Source organism: Dasypus novemcinctus, chromosome 12 (genome assembly GCF_030445035.2).
Source record: "Dasypus novemcinctus isolate mDasNov1 chromosome 12, mDasNov1.1.hap2, whole genome shotgun sequence".
Taxonomy (NCBI): Eukaryota; Metazoa; Chordata; class Mammalia; order Cingulata; family Dasypodidae; genus Dasypus; species Dasypus novemcinctus.
Window position 1 is genome coordinate 70,604,739 of NC_080684.1, and position 24,657 is coordinate 70,629,395.

A 24,657-nucleotide genomic window follows, 5' to 3' on the forward strand; every position below is an offset into this window, starting at 1 on the left:
TGTTTTCATTATGAACATAATGTACTTTCATTACAACAACACTGGAAAACAGATTAATTCATCCCTAATCTCAATACTTATTCAAGAACAAATATTTATTGCATTCTCTTTATATTAGGAGCTGGAGCTATGGAGATCAATAACTATGAGCATGCTGCTTTATTTCCTTTATTTGTTTTGTTTTGTTTGTTTATTATTATTATTTTTTTAGTTTGAAGACACTTTACATAAATTTTACATTAAAAATATAGGGGCTTCCCATATGCTCCATCCCTCCCCCTCCCACACTTTCCCACATTAACAACATCCTTCATTAGTGCACATTTGTTACAATTGATGGACACATATTGAAACATTGCTACTAACTGTGGACTATAGTTCACATTATAGTTTACACACTCTGTTCCATATAATTTTGTAGGTTATGACAAAATATATAATGACTTGTATCTGTCATTGTAGTGTCATGCAGAACATTTCCTATGTCCCCAAAGTGTTCCCATATTGCACCTATTCTTGCATTTCCCTCCCCTCAGAACCTCTCGTGGCCATTACCTTTATATCAATGATTAAAGTTCTTTCATTCCTAGAATAGCAATAAGTCTATAGTAGAATAACAAGTCTACTTTGTCCTTTGTTCATTCCCCAATCTTGAGGATTTGGGGATAGTGATGCCCACTCAGCTTCTAATTGAGAGGGGGCTTAGATTCCATGGGGCAGATGGATGAAATTATCTTGCTTGCAGTTGCACAGTTGCAGACACTCTCTGTTTCTTAGGACGGGCATTGTCGCCAACTAGCAATGTATCTAGAAAAAAAGACCTTGAGCAAAAGGAGGAAATGGTAAACTCAAATGAGCTTTTATGGCTAAGAAATTTAAAAGTGAGTCAGGAGGTCTTTCCAGACTTAATGCAAGAAGACAGACCAAAAAGGGTTTATGCTCTATTAATCCATTTATACATAAACTAATCCAGTGTATTATAAATCTGAGTACAGTTATTTCTGGAGTGACTATGACTGGAAAGAGAACATGAGAGGGTCTCTGTCTTCCTGTCAAAATTCTCTTTATTGATCTGGAGCCTAGATACACTGATCATTTTGTGAATAATTAGGGAGTTACACACTTAGCTAACTTCTCTATGCATACTGAACTGCAATAAAAAGCTGAAAAAATGACCAAAGTGAAAGAGTCAGTCTGCAGAATGGATTTAGCCTGCAGGTCTTCTGGCCTTGGCAAACAAATGGAAGAGGAATATATGCCAAAGTTGTTTATAAATATCTATTGATTTCATAATTTTCTATGCAACTGAGTTTGCAGGTTTCTGGTTGCATATCATCTCTGTAAGTCAACAATATAAATATCACTTTTCTCACTATTAAAATTTGGTAATAAGGATTATATAAGTAAATACACATAAATCTTTTAGTCTTGTGCCTGAAATACGTGAAACAGAGTCTTCAGCTTAGATTTTGCTTTATTCTGTTCCCAAATGAAAAACGCTTGCAATCATTCAGTTGACCTGAAAATCAAGGATATGTAAATCATTTTAGCATACACACAATTAATTAAATATCCTTGGAAGATACCACAGAGCTTTGATGTCATCTCCCTGGATGCTCCCCAAATATTCCAGCTTGCTCGATTCATCTTGCCTTTTAAAATTTAATGAGAATTGGCTTGAATCCTCATTTTATATATAGCCAGCATTTCTGATTTCCTATTTTGTGGAGTTCTCCATGCCCACATTCAGTTCATGTTTTAACTTCCCAATATATCCTTAACATGCTAGATAGTGTGCTGCTCTCTTTGTTCCTAACATTCCACTGACTCAGGGATATAAGTGTAGTGGATTTTTCTGGTGGTTGGAAATAAGACTCTAGTGTTACTTTTCAAAATACCAAAGCAGTATCTTAAATTATAATATTAAAACTTTCTACTGTTTAAAAAAGACCCTCATCCAATTCCAACACTAGGATATTTTTTTCTCTGTGTCTTCTACCCCACCTTCCCAACAGATAGCTATTACCCTACAACTTTTCTCCGAAAACTTTCTTCCCTCTCCTTTCTAAATTTCTAATGCTAAATCATACCTGCCTATAGCTCATATGCTCATTATAGTTCATCTTTTACACAATAACAATTCTTTTCCTCTTTGTCTCAATCCTAGTCCATGTAAAAGTTCTATTTTCATAACAAAAATGCAACTGCAGATATTTGTTACAATTTTGGACACTGTCACATACCATTTTAAGTGAGAAAACAATGTTTCACAATAAAGCAAAGGTAACTGGCATTGATTTTTCTAATTAAATTTATCATTATTATTAAAGTTTAAACAATACAAAGTTTTCCATGCTTTTATTTTTAGCATGGAAACTTTTTTATCGGATTCTAGTTTTGAAACATTTTGTTAATTATATGAAGTAATTACATTTGAATAAATATTTTAGTACTGAAACATAGGAAATATATAAGAAAAACAAGAAGAAAATGCCCAACATAGATTGAATGAGAGAGAGAGAAAACAAAAACAGTCGTATGATATATAGTAACGTAGTCAAGTAGTAAATGTCAGGAGTCATATGACATATGTTACACTGTAGCTTTAATTTTAAATTTAGCTAATGCATAATGTTTTAGTTTTCACTATGTAAACTCAACTCATGTAATCCACAGGATGTAAGTGTACATTGTTGTCCATTAATGAAAACTACCTTTAGTCACCAAAGCAAATTCCTGTTTTTCACTCCCTAGCAGTTTTTAGAATTTTTTTCAGCTCCTAAAGAGCTGCTGTTTTTCCTTCTTGCCATTATCTGAAGCCTTATTAAACCATTCACCAAATAGAGAAGACTGGGAACCAAGGACACTCCAAGCAGTGCAATTAAAGTGGGCAAAAAGAGCAACTGACCTCATCCCTTCTCCGCCTCTTGGGACACACATTGAGAACCCCTGCAGTTTGCAGGTAGACACAGCCAACAGAATCCCTATCCCCACCTTTCGTAGTCTAAATCTATTAAAAACCCTTGCCTCCTTTGTTTGAGCAGGCAGATACGAGACTTGATCTCTTAGCCTCCACCAGCTTCTTAATAAACATTTCCCGTCTATGATCAATCTTGCTGTAGAATTCAATCCTCTGGGCTGATTAATGACCCAAAGAGCACACGGAGTTCCCCTCCAATTCTTCAACTTCATGGAACTAAGTAATTTAAGAGTAAAGCAAACCAAAAGGCTAAATGTCGTAAAAGGTGTAACAAAATCCCTGAAGTATGGAATACCTAATTTGTAAATGCGGTCATACCTTGGTATTGGATTGCTTTGAAACTCATCAAATTTGGTATTTAATGCATTATAACGTGAAAATTTTGTCCAGTGTTCTCATTTGGGGGGTGGGTAGGATTCCGTGCAAGGTAGAACTTGTCAGTGGTTGGGTGCCTCTGACTCACTACCCTTTCCAGCCGAAACAATGGGTCATGCATTAATCATGAGGTAGCTCTTGCCTATGCACATCCCCTTGTGGGCTTATCTTAGCTTCTGTGGTCATTTTGTATATTTTTGCACTTTTTTCTCATCATGGGTCCATAGAAAATGAGCAGTGATGGCACTGAGCAGCAAAGAAAATTACTTTGCACCACCATGGAGTAAAAACAAATACAGTAATAGGTAAATATGAGAACGGTATTTTTATTGCTGATCTTGCTAGGGAATACAGTCTGCCTAGAAAAATGGTCTCCACCATCATTAAGAATAAAGAAGCCATAAAAAAGGCTGATGCTGCAAAAGAAATTAAAGCAGTAACAAAGCAGCAATCCCAAACACTTGAGGAAGTTGAAAAGCTGTTATTAATTTGGGTAAACAAGAAGCAGTTAGCAGATGACAATGTACTGGAAGCCATGATATGTGAAAAAGCAGAAGTGCTGCATGCCGATCTTTTGAAAAACAAACTGGAACTGAGTGATGAGACTCTTGAAGTTTTTAGGCCAGCCATGACTGGTTTGACAATTTTAAAAAGAGGCCTGGCATACATAGTGTTGTGAGGCATGGCAAGGCAGCGACTGCTAACAAAAATGCCGCTGATGAATTCGCCAGTGAATTTCAAGGCTGCGTAAAGACAGAGGGTTTTATTCCCCACCAAGTTTTTAACTGTGATGAGACCGGAATTTCTTAGGAAAAAATGCTGAGTAGAACGTATATCACCAAAAAGGAGAAGGAATTACCAGGCCACAAACCAAAGAAGGACAGAATCACTCTATTACTGTAGGGGAATGCTAGTAGGGACTTAAAACTCAAGCCTCTACTAGTCTGTCACAGTGAAAACCTGCCAGTTTTCAAAAAGCATAACGTCATAAAAAGCAAGCTCCAGGTGATGTGAAGAGCAAACACCAAAGTTTGAATCACAAGGCAATTTTTCACTGAGTGGATAAATGAAGTGTTTGGTCCCTAGGTGAAAAAATATTTGCTTGAGAAAGATTTGCCTCTGAAAGCGCTCCTATGTTTGGACAATGTGCCTGCCCACCCTCCAGGCTTGGGGGATGACTTACTGGAGGAGTTCAGCTTCACCCTGTAAAGTTCCTGCCCCCCAGCACTATTCCTCTCATTCAGCCCATGAACCAGCAGATCATTTCAAACTTCAAAAAGTTGTACACCAAGGTGCTTTTCCAGAGGTGCTAAGTATAATGAAGTTATCATAATTCATTGACTATTTAGTCACTTAGTGAATCAGGTTTATTCGGAATATCTTCTCTGTTATATTGTGTTGTCTTAGGTTATTGCAGTGGTACCTCTGTACTCATCCTAAATTGGTTCTGAGAGGCATGATAAATATCAAACAAAATTTTCCCATAAGGAATAACATAAACAAATTTAATGCATTAGCAAATCAAAGACAGTGCACATTTTTAAGGCAAGATGTAAAGAGATAAGGCTGTATATCATTACTTTATATGAGAAATAAACCTAAAAATTAATAAATAGTTAGAGTAAATAAAATAAAAACTTCACTTACCTGTATTAAGAGTCCATGGTCTAATGGAATGGTGTAACCCCAGGAGGGGTTACATGGAGTGTTGCTGGGAAGAAGAGCCCCCCCCCTATAGAAAACAGGGCACTTGCCTTCTGGTGTTCTTTCTCTTTTCTGCCTTTTTTCAACTTGCTCCACTGGCTCTGACATACTCTTTGTCACCTTCACTAAAAACTTATCCAATGAGGACTGCTTCAGTCTTCTCTTCAGAATTCCTCAAAAGTGTGAAATTGGTCATTCAATAAATTCACATTTCTGCCTTTCAGAAATATAGGTCCCACATTTAAATAGAATTTTAAAGGATAGCAAAGACCTTCTTTGATATGAAGAGGTCAGGACACTGACAAGGACTGGTATCAAACTGCTATGATATGATCAGGAATATTGAGTTACAAAAAATCCAGAATAGATGGAACAAAATGTATACAGGCTTAGAGTGAGTTGAACTTTGCTTGAGATCAAGCAAGGTATAAAGAATAGAGATGCCTAAGGGTGGATCTCTCAGAAGTGGAAAGCCCTGCAGAACATAATTCGATATCCATTCTGACCTTGGAAAAATTGTAGAGAAATTTGTCTTTATGGTCCAATCTTCATATCTGGCCCTTTTCCCCTTGGTAGCACATTTTGCTCTGTGCTGTGCCCACCCCTTGCTGGTCTCCAATATTCTCAAGTTCTCAGGAATGTCATTCATGTAATCAGATTGTTAATTCATGCTCAAATAGAAAATATTTTAGGGTATTACTAGTCTCCCAACAAAAATTGTATTTTATAGTGTATTAATTATTTAAGGAGTTGCTTTGTAGAGATGACAATGCACACTCAATGAGAGAAGGCTTAACACCCAAAAATAATATATAATATTTTCAATGTATAAAAATATACAGCATAGTCAATTGCCTATTTCGAGTAGAAAAATTTGGCTAGCTCTCAGTAGAAAGATTATATCAGAGCTTATGCATTAGAAGTTACTTATAGAATTTAAGTAAATGAAGAAAGAGTATTCTAATTTCAAATTAACTTTCACATAAACTTTAACCTTCATAGAGCAGAAAATGAGAGTCAGAGGTGAGAGACTGAGAGATGACCTCACATGTAAGACTACTCCAGTCTACATGGAAAATGGACTGTCTCTTGGAAGTGAATTAATTGTCATTTCTTACCCTTCAGACTTTAGTCAAATCACCAGCAGCAGAGAGCAAGATTGAAAAAAATCAAAAGCTAATATATTTCATGCAAACATATAATGAATGTCAGAAATTAAATAAGGAAATATTTGAAATCATTTGGTAGGCTGAGGAAGCCTATCACATCAAAAAATGGAAGCATTAATTCTGGAAAAATTTACATACAGATCATTTCTACAATTAGGCCTAGAACTAACTAAAAATTAATCAGGTAAGGTATTTTATATTATTCTTGGAAAGATAGGTAGGAATATATTAAGTGATTATTATTAACAGTAATATTTATAATGAATAATCATATTCCAATACACAATGTGTATATAGCCATATAAAATTATTGTGCAATGGGATTAAATAATATAATAAGTACAGTAATACATTTTATTTCACAATAATAATTTAAAATTTTTATATTTGTTTTAAAGTTTTTCTGTATTTTGTAGTTTGAAAAAATGCCATGTTATTATTACTACTGTGACATGAGTGTATGGAAATATGAAGAAGTCAGGTACACAGCATAAAGTTATAGAGGATTTTACTAAGGGAGGGAGAATGTCTCTCAGGGAGAAAAGATTACAAAAAAGAAAAATGTAGTCTGACAGGAAAATAAAATAAATTCAAGGGTGAATTAAGAGGTTGTGACCTCAAATATGAGAAATTAAGCTTCTAAAATGGGTGGAGTCATGTGAGATTTAAGATTGGGATATTCATGTTAGACTCATATATGGTTGAGGTAATCACTATAATGCAGAATACAGACAGCATAGAAGTTAGAAGTAGAATAACATGGGCTTAAAAAAATGATATCAATGCATCATGAATGGAAAGTGTTCTCATATATTCAGACCATGTAAAATGGATCAGACACAGATAAAACAAAAGTTTTTGGCAGGGTGGATTTGGAAGAATGGAATTTTGCAAGCCTTATATACCAGGATCTGTAAATTTTTTTAAATATAATTTTTACACATAGGTAATTGTTTAAGAACTTTATTTATTCCCACAAGTGCTATGGAATGGGCAGGAATAGAATGAATGGTGCCAAAATTATAATATGCGATCAAAATAGAAATCTCAAACTATTTGAAAATTTCAAGCTTTAGTAATTGTAATGAATTTTCTAAAATTAATTTTAAATTAAGCAATTTTTTTCCTGTAATCTATGACTCAGCACCTATGGAAAGTGCATTTCATCAAATTTTGAGGAAATAGCCTAAGCTCATTTGTTTAATTTTTCTTTATTAGAAAATTTCTGAGTTTAAAGAACAATCATGCATGAAATACAGAATTCCCATATACTGCTGTACTGTTAACCACTTGCATTGTTGTGGAACATTTGTTACAATTGATAGGAAAACATTTTTATAATTGTGCTATTAACTATAGTCCAGTGTTTAACTTAGGGTTCACTGTTTGTGAAGTGTATTTTCATGGATATTTCTAATATCTGCATTGTGTTCCATATATGTAACTTAACATTGCCCCTTGTAATCACATTCAGATATATATTTTAGTGCTGTTAATTACATTCAAAATATAGTGCTACCATTACAACCATCCATTACCATCTAATACCAAAACAATACGATCATTCCAAATAAGAACTTTGTATATTTTAAGCCTTAACTTCCCATTCCCTATCCCCACCCCATACCCTGTTAACTTAGTTCATTTATTTCTGATGGTGGTATGAGCAATCTTTAGTGTTGGAAGTTGAAAAATTACCAACTTGACATCTTCCTGTCTAGCCCACCATGACACATACTGGTTGTTCCCCACATAATCTATTCTCTCTTTCCTCCATAGTAAAATATTTAAAATATTTAAAAATACACATTGCCTTTCAGATCAAGATTTCCTAATCTCCCTTTAAGAGAGATGTAGCTTGTGACTAAATTCAGATAAATGGAATATGAGTAGATTATAGCAAACAATTTTCCTTTTATTCATGAATAGGAATTTGCTTGTTCTCCATTTCACTTTTTTCTATTCCAATTTGCTAAGATGTTAATATGTTAATTGAGGTTAAGACCTCATTTGCTGTGGAACAATAAGGAAAAACAAAACAACACTGAGTGTTGGTGAGGATCAGAGCAACCAAAAAGTTGGTGGAGTGAAATATTGGTAAAACCACTTTAAAAACTGCAGACTTTTGGATTCCCAGGAAGATAGAATAGGAATAGATAGGCAGGGCTCAACTCTTTCACAAAAATAATGAAGGAGGGTCAAAAAGCTGCCCAAGGGACCTGCTTTGGGGCTCTGCAGACCAGAAGAGTATTGTGCAGCTTCCAGGAGGGTAAGGGGTAGAGAGAAGAAGCCAAAATGAAAACCATGAGTTACTGATCCCTGTGGCTGGAAACAGCACTCATCCCCCACTCTTCAAAGGGAACAGCCTGAATAAAACCCATGGCTCACTGTAGCCAACAGAGAGGGGAACAGATGTCTTCCTACCTGGGAAGAAGGAGGGTGAAAAGTGGTTTCTCCTTAGTGAATTTGGTCAGCAGAGTCCACTTTGAATCTCAGCACTGGCCAAACTAGAATCATGGGCAAGTGGAGATTGAGGGATTCACCTCCATGAAAAGATTGACTGATGAAAACCATGTGTTTTTCAGTCATGAAACTGAAAGGAGAAAAAAATGCCTTTATGCATATCTAGTCTTAAATTCCTGGGGGCAGATCTGCACCTCAGTGATGAGTTCTGAACCCTGTCTTGATAACTTAAGCTGGGAAAATTTAAAGACTTAAATAAGTCAAAACAAAAATCAAATAAATGTCATAAACAAAAGCACTAGGCAAGAGAGAGAAATTGAACATAGAGTAAATTCACCAACATAGTTAGATGTCTTGATATCAGCAAAAATTACAAGTCACACTAATAAACAGGAAGATATGGCCCAGCCAAAGGAACAAACTAAAATTCTAATGAGACATAGGATTTAAGACAACTGATCAGTGATAATCACATAAATCTCCCAAATCAATTCAAGGAATTGAAGGAAAATATGACTAAAGAGATAAAGGATATTAAGCAGATACTGGGTGAACACAAAGAACAGGTTGAAAACCTACAAAGAAAAGTAAAGGAGCTATGAGAATGAAAGAGAGAATGGAGAGATTAAAATAAATTAGAGGCATAAAACAGCAGATTTGAATTAAGGAGGACAGAAATAGTGAAATCAAGGACTGAACAACTGAACTGGAAAAGGCAGGAGAACAGAAAGAGAAAAGAATGCAAAAATGGAACAGGGCCTCAGGGAAGTGAGTAATAATACAAAACACAGAAACATATGAGTTATCAGTGTCCCAGAAAGAGAAGAAAATGGAAAAGGGGCAGAAAGAATATTTGAGAAAATAAAGACCAAAAATGTCCCTACCCTTATGAAAGACATAAATATTAATATCCAAGAAGGACAATGTACCCCAAACAATAAATCTGAATAGAAATACTCTGAGACACCTACTATTCAGAAAGAAAAATATCTGACAGAAAGAGAGTATTCTAAAGGAAACAAGAGAAAAGAAATGAATACATATGAGGAAACTACAATAAGACCAAGTGCCGACCTCTCATCAGAAACCATGAAGGAGGGAATAAAGTGATATGATGTATTTAAGGTACTAAAAGAGAAAAAAACTGTCAGGAAAGAATTCTTTATCCTGCCAAACTGTCCCTCAAAAACGAGAGTTTGAAGTCTACACAGGCAAACAAAAACTGAGACATTGTGTTACCAAAAGATCAGATTTAGAAGAGAAAATAAAAAGAGTGTTACAGCCTGAAAGGAAAAAAAACAAGGGGGAAAGACTTGGAGAATAATGTAAAAATGAAGATTATTAGTAAGGATAACTAAAATGATAAAAAATTAGCTGGTAGTAAAATATGACACTGGAAAACCAAAGGATACAACAGATGGTATTAGTAATGCCTTTACAGTAATAACATCGAACATTAATGGATTGAATGTCCCCAAAACACATAGACTGACAGAATGGTTAAAACTTATGAGCAATCTATATGCTGTTTATAAGAGACTCACCTCAGACATAAGGAGACGACCAGGTTGAAAATGAAAGGTTGAGAAAAGATATTGCATGCAAGTAATGAAAAAATAGCTGGAGTAACATTACTAATATTAGACAAAATAGACTTTAAATGCAGAACTGTTGTAAGAGATGAAGAAGGTCATTTTATATTAATAAAAAGGGCAATTCACCAAGAAGAAATAACTACAATAAATACTTATTCAACAAATCTGGGTGCCCTAAGATACATGAGGTACACACTGTCAAGACTAAAGGGAGAAATAGATGTCTCTACAATAATAGCTGGAGACTTCATTACATCACTCTCAGCTTTGGATAGAACATTTGGGCAGGGGATAAATAGGGGAAGATTTTGAATAATATGAAAAATAAACAAGACCAAGCAGAGCATTATAGACCATTACTCTTGAAAACAAAAGAAAGTAGTTTCCTTTCAAATACCCATGAATCCTCTTCCAAATTAGACTATGTTTTGGATTACAATACAGGTCTCAATAAATGTAAAAAGATGGATATTATGCAGATCGTAATTGAATGAATCTGTAAATCAATAGTAGATGGAAAAAGGGAAAAATCACAAATACATGGAGATTAAACAACACACTCTTAAATAATCATTGGGCAAAAGAAGATATTGCAAGAAAAATCAGTAAATATCTTGAGACAAATGAAAAGGAGAATTTGATATATCACAATTTGTGGGATACAGAAAAAGGCAATGCTGAAAGAGATGTTTATAGCCCTCAATTCTTTCATTTAAAAAGAAAAAGAGATAAAATTGAAGACCTAACTGCATACCTGGAGGAACTAGAAAAACAATATCAAACTAATCCCAAACCAAGCTGAGGAAAGAAATTATAAAGATCAGAGCAGAAATAAATGAAAATGAGAACAATATAACAGAAATAATCAACAAAAGCAAAAATTGATTCTTTAAGAAGATCAACAAAATTGACAAGGACTTAGATAAACCAACAAAGAAAAAAGAGAGAAGATGCAAATAAATAAAATCAGAAATCAAAGGGGGATATTACCACTGCCTCATAGAAATAAGAGAGATAATAAGAGAATATTATGAACAACTGTATGTCAAAAAACTAGAGAACTTAAACAAAATGAACAAATTCCTAGAAACACATAACAGCCTAAATTAACACTAAAAGAATTAGAAAACCTCAACAAACCAATCTCAAGTGAAGAGACCAAAACAGTCATTGATAAACTCCCAAAGATGAAAAGACCAGGACCAGATGGCATTAAAGTAAATTCTACCAATCATTCAAAAACTGTCTAATATCAATCTCCCTCAAGCTCCATCAAAAAAATATTGAATATGAAGAAATGTTATCAAACTCATTCTAGGAAGCCAACCTCACCCTAATACCAAAAACAGATAAAGATGCTATGAAAAAAGTAAATTATAAACCAATTTCTCTACTGACTATAGACACAAAAATATTAGACAAAATACTTGCAATCTGAATCCAAAGCACATTAAAAGAATTATACACCATGATCAAGTGGGTTTTATCCAAAGCATGCCAGAGTGAGTGGTTCAACATAAGAAAATTAATTTGTGAAATAAGCAACATTATTTAAAAATTACATGATCTTCTCATTTTACGCAGAAAAGGCATTTGACAAAATACAATACGGCATCCATTCTTGATAAAAAAAAAACATTCTAAGACACAGGAATAGAAGGAAGCTTTCTCAATATTGTAAAGTGCATATATGAAAAAGCCACAGCCAGCCATGTACTCAACAGTGAATAACTGAAGACTTGCCTGCTGAGATCAGAAACAAGACGAGGCTCACTGTCATGACTATTATTCAATATTGTGCTAGAATCTGTAGCTACAGGCAAGATAAAGAAATAAGAGGCACTGAAACAGGAAAGGTAGAAGTAAAACCATTATTTGCTAATGAGATGACCCTATATCCAGAAAATCCTAAAAATCCCACAACAAAGCTACTAGAACTAATAGATGAGTTCAGCAAAGTAGTGGGATCCAAGTTTAGTTCATAAATATCAGTAGCTTACCTATACTACTGATGAGCAATCTAAGGAGGATGTCAGACAATAATTCCATTTATAATAGCAACTAAAATAATTAAATATTGGGGAATAAAGTTAACCAAAAACATAAAGGACCTGTATTCAAATAACTACAAAACATTGTTATAAGAAGCCAAAGAAGACCTAAATAAATGGAAGGACATTTGGTGATCATGGATTGGAAGACTAAATACTGTTAAGGTATGAATTCTACCTAAACTGATTTACACATTTGAAACAATCCCCAAATATATGCTGACAGTCTTTTTTTGCAGAAATGGAAAATCCAATTATCAAATTTATATGGAAAGTTAAGGATTCCTGAATAGCCAAAAATGTCTTTAAAAAGAAGAATGATTTTGGAGGACTCTCACTTTCCAGATTTTAAGTAAATTACTTAGCTACTAAGGTAAAAACATCATGATATCCAACAACACATAAAAAGAGTTATTCATCATGATCAAGCAGGTTTTATACCAGGCATGCAAGGGTTCAACACAAGAACATCAATCAGTATAATACACCACATTAATAAGTCAAAGAAGAAATATCACATGATCCTTTTGATTGACATACAAAAGGCATTTGACGAAGAACAGCATCCTTTCTTGATAAAAATACTACATGAGATAGGAATTGAAGGAAATTTTCTCAACATGATAAAAGCCATATGTAAAAAACCCACTGCTAACATTGTACTCAATGGTGAAAGTCTGAAAGCTTTCCTATTGAGATCAGGAACAAGAGAAGGATGCCCCTTGTCACCACTGTTGTTCAATATAGTGCTAGAGATTCTAGCTACAGCAATCAGGTAATATAAAGAAATAAAAGGCATTCAATAGGAAAGGAAGAAGTAAAACTTTTGCTATTCACAGATGATATGATCCTATATCTATAAAGTCCTGAAAAATCTAGAACAAAAAAGGTAGGACTAATTAATGATTTCAGGAGAGTGTCAGCACAGAAGATCAATATACAAAAATCAGTGGTGTTTCTATACATTGGTAATGCATAATCTGAGGATGAAGTCAGGAAAAATCCCATTTACAATAGCAACTATAGAATCAAATATTTAGTAATACATTTAACCAAGGATTAAAGCACTTGTATTCAGAAAACTATAGTGCATTGTTAAAAGAAATTTAAAATTAAAAAGACCCTAAATTATTTGAAGAGCATTACATGCTCATGGATTGGAAGACTAAATATCAATAAGATGTCAATTCTACCCGAATTGATATACAGATTCAGAGCAATCCTGATAAAAAATTCTACCAGCATTTTTTAAACAAATGGAAAACACAATTATCAAATTTGTTCGGAAGCATAAGGGACCCCAAATAGCCAGAAACATCTTACAAAGGAAAAGCAAAGTTGGAGAACTCTCACTTCTAGACTTTTAAAACAGCATGGTACTGGCATAAAGATAGATACTAGACCAATGGAACCAAACTGACAGTTCAGAAACAGACCTTCACATCTATGGTCAAGTGATTTTTGACAAGGCTTTCAAACCCAACCATTTAACAACTGGGACAGAGAGAACTGGATATTAATATTCAAAGGAAAGAAAGAGAACCCCTGTGTTACCCTTTATATAAAAATAACTCAAAATGGAGCAATAACATAAATACAAAAGCTAAAAACATAAAGATCCTAGAAGAAAATGTAGGAAAACATCTTCAAGACCTAGTAGTAGGTGGTGCATTATTAAATCTTATGCCAAAAGCACAAGAAATGAAAGAAAACATGGATAAGTGAGACTTCATCAAATGTAAACACTTTTGCAATTCAAATGACTTTATCAAGAAGGTGGAAAGGCAGCCCACTCACTTTGAGAAAATATTTGGAAACCACATATACAATAAGAAGCATGGGAAAAATATAATTAATGCAACCTATGGGTTATAGTTAACAGCAATACTGTAACATTCTTACATCAATGCCAAAGATATACTGTGTTAATAATAGGGGGTTATGGAAAAAATATGCCAAATGTATACTCAGTACCATAGTTAGTGATAATAGTTTGATGATTTTATCTCATAATGTGTAATAAATGTTCCAACATGATATGGTGTGTTGGTAAAGGGGTGTTGTATATGAATTCTACGCGTGTGCATTGTGTTGTAAGTTCACAACTTCCGTAATATAAATATATTTTTAAAAAATTAAATAGAGTAGGATTGATTAAAAAGAAAAGAAAAGAAAAGAAAAGAAAAGAAACAGCATAGTATGGCATAAAGATATACATATTGACCAATGGAACCAAATCAAGAACTCAGAAATATACCCTTTCATCTATGCCAGGTGATTTTTGACAAGGTTGCCAAGGCTACCTAGATTGGCCAGAATGGTCTGTTCAACAAATGGAGCTATTAATAAAAGAATTGAATATCCATACCCAAAGGATAGAAAGGGGACTCCTATATCGTTTCTTATACACAAATTAACTCAAAATGGATCATGGACCTAAATATAAATCTACAATCATAAAATTTCTAGAAGAAAATGTAGGGAAACATCTTCAAGGACTTGTGGTAGGTTGGTAGTTTCTTAAATCTTACACACAAAGAACAAGCAATGAGAAAAAGTAGATAAGTGGGAACTCCTCAAAACCAAAAACTTTTGTCCTCAAAGACTTTGTCGAGAAAGTAGAAAGGCAGCCTAACTCACAGGGAGAAACTATTTGGAAGCCACATAACCAACAAGAGTTTGATATCCATCTTTATAGAAAGAGATTGTACAATTCAACAATAAAAATGTTGTAGAAGTTGAGAGACGTTCAATTATTTGCGTATAGAAAGGACAGGACTCAGGAATGATTTTGAGAAGGATAAATGGTTAATTGACAGCCAGCCGTACTCGGGAGCTTTCTGTTTCAAACCCGAGCCCTGAACAAGAATTTTGAGTTCCTTTTATACAAAGAGGAAGGGCCAAATTGTTCTTTGTTTCAGTGCTCAATAAGCTTGAATTAGCGTATATCGTCCACATCCTAGGTAAGCTTTTAACATGGACCTTATAAATTCTAGATAAGCTTTTAGCACATTTGGTTTGCATTTTCCTTGAATATATAAAGTTTATAGAGTTTGCATTGCTAAACTGTTTCCTGGGACTGGAGTCATTGCTATGGTCTCCAAGGGCAGGACTGCAGCCTCTTACCGTCCCACACCCACAAGTCACAGACAACTTAGGTTATCTACAAAGAGATGAAGAGCCTCCCACCCATAGCCCATATCAAAAAGACAAGACTTGAATAGACATATCTCCAATGTGGAAATACAAATGGCCAAAACGCACATGAAAATATGTTCAACATCACTAGCTATTAAGGAAATGCAGAAAAAAACTATATTGAGATACCATTTCACACCTTATAGAATGGCTGTTATAAACAAACAAACAAACAGAAAACTGCAAGTACTGGAGAGGATGTGGAGAAATAGGAACAATCCTTGATTGTTGGTAGGAATGTAGAATGGTGCAGCCTCTGGGGGAGATAGTTTGGGATTACCTCAAGAAGCTGAATATAGAACTGCCTTATGACCCAGCAATCCCATTCCTAGGAATATATTCAGAAGATCTGAAAGCAAGGATACTAAAAGACATTTGCTCACTGATGTTTATAGCAGCAATATTCACAATTGCTAAAATATGGAAACAATCCAAGTGTCCATCAGCCAATGAATGGCTAAACAAAATGTCGTATATACATACATTAGAATACTAGTCAGTTGTAAGAAGAAATGAAGTTGGGATGCATATGACAACATGGATGAACCTTGAGGACACTATGCTGAATGAAATAAGCCAGACACAATAGGAGAAATATTGTGCGGTCTCATTAATATGAACTATATATGATGAATAATCTCATGGAGGTAAACTCTAGAGTATAGGTTACTAGGAAAAAGAATGTGGGTTGAGAATGGGAGCTGATGTTCAAAGTATGTAGAATTTTTAATAAGGTGTATTGCAAAACTATTTCATAATTTGCAATGAAAGTTTCACAACAATGCAAGGTGTTGGTGGAAAGGTGATGTATGGAAGTCCTGTATGATAATATGAATATTTTGTAAGTTCACAACTTTTACTGTATACTGTTTATGTATATTCATGTATGATTGATACATTTCAATAAAATTTTATTTTAAAAAACTGCAGAAATTATGGAACAGAGCTCACTTACACACTAAATCTTGTCCCAAGAAAAATTTCCCTTTATCTCACTCAAATCTTTATATTTTAGGAACTCTTCTTCAAAGATTTGTTGGTAACCTAAATAATAATACAATATTATAGAAGAAAAAGAGGACTGTATTATTCAGTAGAAAGCAAATGTCAAGTTGCCTTTTAGTTGTACTCTCCTCTTTGACGAATAATCCTACTTCTTTACTTTTTTCTGCTGTTAGTGAAAATTATGGTTAAAAAAAATCTAAGCAAATGCAAAGTGCAAGGCATTCTCATTACCAGTCTACTCTCTAGAAGAAATGAAACCTGCAATATGATGAATCTACAAACTCAAAACAAAAGAGTAGCAGTTTGGTATTATTTATGAATTCCAAAAATAGATACTGGATTATGTTTGTAAATTGGCCTATTCCTCTGAGTGTATTAGATTATATTAAAACCAGAGGTTTCACTTTTACTTAATTAAATAGTGATTTAGACTTTGATTGGGCCATGTCAGTTGGTGGGTGGGGACTCACAGAGAAAACAAAACTACAGAGGAGTTAGTTGGAGCTTAAATGATGGAGCCCTGGGAAGTAAATGCATGGAGAAGCAGATACATGAGGAAAGAGAGAAGAAGGCATTAGACACGGCGGAGGCCCCAGGAAGAAAGATGAGCTGTTTGCCTAATAGTTTATAGCTGACCTTGTGGAGAAAACAGAGCATCTGAGCCCAGAAAGTAATGAGTGTCTTCCCCAACCCCCCCAGGAGAGCGATGAGATTTAGCCCAGCCTACAGCTGCTATTGGAAGAAGCTGGGACCACAGAGCCTTCAGAGGAAGAGGAAGCCTGAACCCTTTCAGATGTCAGCAACCATCTATCTCCAAGACGTGGAAAGAGACTTTGGTGAGGGAAGTAACTTACACTTTACAGCCTGGTAACTGTGAGCTTCTACCCCAAATAAATACCCTTTATAAAAGCCAACAGATTTTTGGTATTTTGCATCAGCACCTCTTTGGCTGAATAATACAAATAACATGATAGCAAAAATCTTAATTTTTTAATATCCAATGTACCTGTCTGAACTGGCATGTACGTCCATGTCTGAATACCTGAATTAGTGTCATTATGGAACCAAATATTGTTATGCAGTTTTTCCTTTGTTCTACCTTTCAGTAAATAGCTGTATAAAGAGAGCTCAGATTTCCTTGCTTGTGCCAAGTAATGAAAGAAAATATTTTAAGGATATTTGCCAATACTTGACTCTCATGTATACCTAGGAATAGCCAAATTATGTTAAATATGCTTCATTCATATTCATTCAACATTAACCATTGACTGAGCACCTAATAAATTCACATGAATACTGAAAAAGTTGTGGTGATCATGAGAACAAGCTCTGCTCCAAGAATTTCAAGCTGCTTCTTCAAGAGTTTCACAAGTCGAATGTAAGATCTATGACCATTCAGGAACAGAACCAAGACTGGCTGAATGCCTTGTCTACATGCTATCATCACACCTGGAAAACACCTCAAAACATAGACCACTTTTTCTGTACGGAGGAATAAATAAATGTGAATTAAATGCCCTTTTCAAATGATATGAGCCACCTTCCCCCACATTTGCCCATTTACAGCAAGCTGAGTTTCTGCTCATGACTTAAGAGAGTGAATGGCAATATTTCAAATGATATCTGCATATAATGTTCCCTCCTCTACAATTTTCACATTTACATGCATTTGTGAAATCCAGTCATGCATATAAACTACAATTTCTCAAATCCCTGATTCAAAAAAAGTCATTTTCTGGCTATTTCACAGCATGATATCCAAGTAAAGTGTTATTGTAATCATCTAATTAAATGATAACTAAAGCAAAGAAGAAAATTATTGTCCATTGACAACAAGACAGAGACAAAAGAAAAACATAAATAAGTGTAAGTGATCAGTTGTGGAAATGTGTAAATATATTTATTTAGTTTTTAAATATGTATATAATGAAAATAATAGTATAGAGAGAGTTGCTATATGGTGTGTCATGGGAACACAGGCTCAGGCACAACAAAAATTCCACAAATGACCATTTTGCTACTTACATAGCTCAAAGCAGCGAAGAGAACAAGGGGAGAGATCCCATCCTGGCTCTGGGAGAAATTAACTGTTTGCATCAGAGTCAGTGGATGGCTGCTCCGCAGGACCACTCCACTTTGGGGTGGAGAGGCAAATCTGAGCTGCCCAAGGGAGGGGTATTTATACCTCTGCTGCTGGAGTTCCCATTCTGATAAGGCTGAACTGACTGTTCCTGATTTCAGTTTCAGGGTTAAGTTAAGGTCAGGATCCTCCTTAGATCTAACATCTCCCTGGGTCCATAGAATGGAAACACACTGAAATATCTGCATACAATAGAAAAGGTCAGGGGTGTTGGACAGGTCTGGGAAAGGGCCACTAGGCATGTCCTTGACTTCCTCAGCAATTAGAAAATACAATTTTTGAAATAGTTTCTTAGTTCCTTTTCTTTGATACATTTTTTTATTACCTTGGCCACAGCTAATTCTTTCATTTTCTCTCTATCTCATAGTTGTTTCTTCTCTGTCTCCATTCCTGTTGCTCTTCTTTATGATTTTTAAATGCTGGAGTGCCTCAAGATTCATTTCTCAGAACTCTCCTCTTTTCTTTCTTAATTGTACCTTAGCTGATATTTATATTGAAATATCTATATACTGATATCTTTTATATTAACAGTTCCATCAATGAACTCTTCCCTGAACATCAAATTCTAATATACAATTACCTAATTTATATAGCTATTACTTGATTGACTAATAAACAGCTCAAAATTAACATGTTCCAAATAAAATTAGTGATTTCCATCCCTGTTCCTCCCCATCAGCAAATGGCATTCCTATGAACCCATTTGCTTGAGCTTAAAATCTAGTCATTATTTTCTCCATTTTTTCTAGTACTACATATGCAGTCAGCAGGATCTATAAGTACTACCTTAAAAAGGCTTACTGAATGCCACAGTTTATTATTTATTACCTTTCCTGCTGTCACCCTTCCAAGCCAGGGCTATTTGCTAGATTGACACAATAATTTCTTAACCATTCTCCCTGCTTCCAACTCTGCAGTTATGAATCCACAAAGCAACTAATGTGGTGCTTTAAACTAAACATCAGACCTATCACTTCCCTGCTTAGCAGTTTGTCTCCATCACAGGATAAAATCCAAATATTTACCTTCAAGAGAAAATACAAGCGGATTGTAGGGGATTGCATGATTTGGAACTAGCCTATCCTGCCTGTTTTCTATACATCCCCTTTCTGTCTTACTCACTATGCCCTAGAAAGTTTTTCTCTCTGTGTCTAAAGTACCATTCTTCTTTCTGTGTAGTGCCCTTTGAACATGGTGCTCTCTCTACTGGGAATGCTCCTTCCCCAGTAACTTTTCACGGCCTAATTCTTTGACTTCATAACTAAACACTTAAATTTCACTTCCTCAGAGCCTGAATAATTTAGGAGAGTCTATATAACATGGGTCTCCAGTCACCAGCTATATCATTCCTGTTCCTATATTAAACTTCAATTTTTCTCAATCTTTATCACTGAAATATATTTTATTTGATCATTTGCTGTTTGTTTGTCTCTGTCTCAGTAAAACTTAGGTTCCATTGAAACAAAGATGTTTGTTTGTCTACCTTTCTATCCCCAAAGCGTAGGATAGATAAATGATGAACAAATAATGTGGTCTACAAAATTAGGTAATGATGCACTCATTTTTAAGGATTCTTTTTTAAAACCTAGGGTACCCAAAATAAGACTGGTCACCAATATTGGTTTAAAGTACATTTTCCATCATTTATCTATGCATGATATCATTTTTCTTGTTTCTAATTATAGGAACTCATTCAAAAACATGTGAACATAAAGCCAATATCGTCACAATAACTTACCTCTTCATATTCTCCATTTAATCACCCATTTTTCTTCACATGAAATAATCATTATTTTGGATGTCATCTGTGTAAGGGTTAATTTTATTAAATTATAGTCAAACTCATAATCAATAAATTTTATGATCATGGCAGTTTTCAATCTACCCCAAAATTCCTCCTAAGTACAAAGAGAAAATCCAGCTAGCTAAAGAAAGAAAGAAAAAAAGAAAAAAAACAAAAAACAAAAACTCCAAGAAAGCATCCTTAACAAAATGAGATGGTAATTCCTCCGGAAGGTGATAGATTAAGGATCCTGGTGGCAAAACTACTCCAAAATTCAAGATTCATACAAGATTAAAAGTTGTTCAAAGATAAAGGAGGGAAATAAAACTTCTAATGATCCTAAAAGCCTAGGGTATGAGAAATCAACCACAAATTTGCAACCGAAGAGAAACTCCAGCAAGATAGTCAGAGAGTAACAATGAAATGTTGATGAAAGGAAAGGAATGTGGAAGGAAGTGAGGAAGGATAGAATGGGACTTAAAAGACGATGGGCAGAAAACCCAATGAGTTATACAAATAACACCTGGAAAGAAATCCTGAGGCACAGACTGGGGACTACTAACTCACACAGACAAGTTAGCACAAGTTATCAGAAGGCAGCAGGCAGTTCCGGCCCAGTTATCAGAAAGTAACTTGCAACAATCTCATACAGAATAAGTAAGGAAGCGGGGAGGAGGGGTGGGGAGAAGGAAGGAATCTGTCCCAGTAATATTTCACTCAGTGAATATACAATCCATTGTTTATCCATTGACATAACATTTAATTTATGTAGGTCTTCTTTAAATTATTCAAGCAATGTTTGTTGATTTCTATTTCTATAAATACTGTAGGTTCATATAATAAACAGGGGTCAAATTTTGAAAAATATTTTTCTGTGCCTATTGAAAAAGATCATGTAGTTTCTCTCCTTTAATTTGTCAATATGGTGAAATACATTGATATACATACCTTAAGATAAAGTCACAATTCGTCATGATTGTATATACAATTTGTCATACTTTATATATGACTACATTCAAGACATAATATTGATAATATTTTGTTATGGAATTTTTGTTTCTATGTTGAAGTGTTAAAGGAATCCATCCCCTTCCCCTTCCTTCTTTCCCATTGTGCAATACTGAAAAGAGCTGCTTTCTGATAATGTAGCCCTTGGCGGGGGAAGGTTGTGTGCTGTGGGCTGCAGGGTGTGTACCTGTAAGAACTTGCTTGTGTGAGTCAGCAGGCTAATCTAAGTTAGCAACATTGTCTCAGCCTGTGTCCATTTATCTCAACTAAGAGCAAAATTTGCTTTTGTACTTCCACTTCCTTCCTGCCCCCTATACAAGCCTCTGAAAGCCGCAGCTCGGGCCCAGAATTTGGAGACCAAACTCTCCTCTGGGTACGCATGCATATTAAAACCTGAGTTCCTCCATCTCTCCAAGTATCAATTGGGTTTTTTGGCCGGACCTGGACTTCCTCTGCAACAGAAGGACATTGGATTTTAGCTTTTTTTCCTTGAACTATCTTTCTGGTTTTGGTATTTTTGTATTGCAGTTCTCCTACTAAAAAGTTACTAAGTTTTCCCTTCCCTTCAATTTTCTGGAAGAAAATATGTATTAATAGATATAATTGGTATTATTTCTTTTTAAATCTTTGATAGAATTCACCAGTGAAACCATGTAGTCTTGGAATTTTCTTTTCATAAAAGATTTCCAACTACGAGTTAAATCATTTAGTAAGGCATAAAGCTATTCAGGTTATCTTTTCCTTCTTGAGTAGGTTTTAGTTTTGTGGCTTTCATGGAATTGATCAATTTCATCTAAGTTGTTGAATTTGTGGGCAAGGAGATATTCAAAGTATTCTGTTATTAATATTTTAATGTCTATGGACTAAAAAATCACATCATTCTTTTCATTCTTCCTAGTGGAATGTGTGTCTTCTCTCCTTTTTCTTTGTCTGAATGGCTAAAGGTTTGTTTTATTAAAATCTTCTGGAAAAATACCTGTACTCATGATCTTCTCTGTCATTTTTATCTTTTTAATTTCATTGTTTATTGCTCTAATATTTGTTTCTGCTTGACTTGGGTTTAATTGTCTCTTTTTTTTTCTCTAGTTTCTAAAGGTGGAAGCTTAGGTTACTTTCTTCTTTTCTATTATAATTATGTATTTAACAATGGAAATTTCCTTTTTAAGTTCAGCTCTGGCTGCACCCCCAAATTTTCAAACATTACATTTTCCTCCTCATTTAATTCAAAATATGTTTTCATTTCCCTGCATACTTCCTTTTTGATCCATGCATTTTTAAAATTTCTAACTATTATGAAATTTATCAGATACCATTCTGTTATTGATTTCAAGTTTAATTCCATTATGCTCTAAAACACACCTTTTATGAATTCTTTTCTTTTAAATTTCTAAATGTGTGACTTATGGCTAGGATATTACATATCTTGGTGAATGTTTCATGTGCATTTAAGACATATATTAGTTATCTATCTAGTGCTACATTAAAAAATTACCATGAAATGTAAATCCACACACTCTTATTATCTACCTTTTTTTAGGTTGGGTATCCAGGCACAGATTAGAAGGATCCTCTACTTCATTATCTTTCATAGACTGCAATCAACTTGCCATTTAACTGAACTCATCTAAGATCTTTGCTAAGGATAGCAAGCTTACATATTTGTCAACGTGATTCATTTCTTCTCAGCAGTTGGATTGCGGGTTTTAGTTCCTTGCTGGTTTTGGGGTGGATGCTGCCATTAGTTACTTGCCTTATGGGTCTACAGAACATGGCAGAGTCTGCTGGAAATTGGAGGCCAATCTTTTCAACCTAATCATAAAAGTGGCATCATCATATTTGCTGTTTTCTACTCATTAGAAGCAATTGAACAGGTCTAGCCATTCTTAAAGGGAAGAAGTTACATGAGGGCATGTATACTAGCAGGTGAAATCACTGCAACAACTGAGTCCCAAATCTCTGTTCTATTATAGGAAAGCATTCCCAGGAATAAAGACAGAGTGGGACTTCTTGGGTTCACCTTGTGTGTTGCCCTTATTTCAAGGTCAAAATTCTTTCAATGCCTGCTGTTTAATACCTGGAAAAGGTTAACTCATATATTTTGTCCAGTATGTAGTTGTTCTCATCAGTGGTCAAGTTTAATGCCATTTACTTTATCATTAGTGGAAGGGGAGTCAGTTGCTGATATTGGGGTTGCATTGAATTTGTAGTTCATTCCTGGGATAATTTATATTTTAACAATATTGAATAATCTAATTCATAAACATGTTGTCTCCATTTATTTAAATATACTTAGATTACTTTTCTCAGCAGTGCCTTATAGTTGCCTGTGTAATGAATTTTTGTTCAACTATAATTCTTTATTCCTAATATACACATACATATTATGTATGTTTGTATTGATCTTCCATTCTACAACTTGTTAATATACTTATTCATTCCAAAATCCTTTTAAGATTGTAATAGATGTATTTTCAAAATATGCTTTATGTCTATTATGCCATTTATGAATAAAGTTTGTTTTAGTTCTACTTTCCCAAGTTATATTCATTTTATTTCCTTTTTTTACCTCTTTGTCCCAGCCAAGAGCTTCATAACTGTATAACATAAAGGTAGTGAGAGTGGATGTCCTTTCTTTTTCTCTAATTTATACACCCTATATTATTTCTGATGGTAGCAGTGGACATTTCATAAATACCTTATCAATTTGAGAGATTTTCTCTTCTTAGTTTGTTCAATTTTTATTGTGAAGTGTTGTTAAATTCTATTTAAAAAATTGTTCTGTCTCTTTTGAAATTATCCTGTTATTTGTTTTCCTTTTATTCTGTTATAGTTATTGTTGTAGTTTCATTGCTGCTAAAACAAATACTATGCAATGATTTGGCTTAGCAACATGAATTTATTGACTCACAATTTCAGCAGCTTAGAAGACTTGCTTCTTCTGGCTGGCTGGCAAACTTTGGAGTTCCTTGGATTTTCTGTCACATGGCAATGCACACGAGGACACATCCTTTCTCTTCTAGGTTCCATTGACTTCCAGCTGCTGGCTACTGCTCATGACTTTTCTGTCTGTTCGCTGCGTAAGACCTCCAGTAATAGGATGATTCATGAATAAAAATATAATTCTTTTTCCTCATAGAATATGGCTTTATTTCATGTATAACCTAACAACTATGACTGACACAGAAA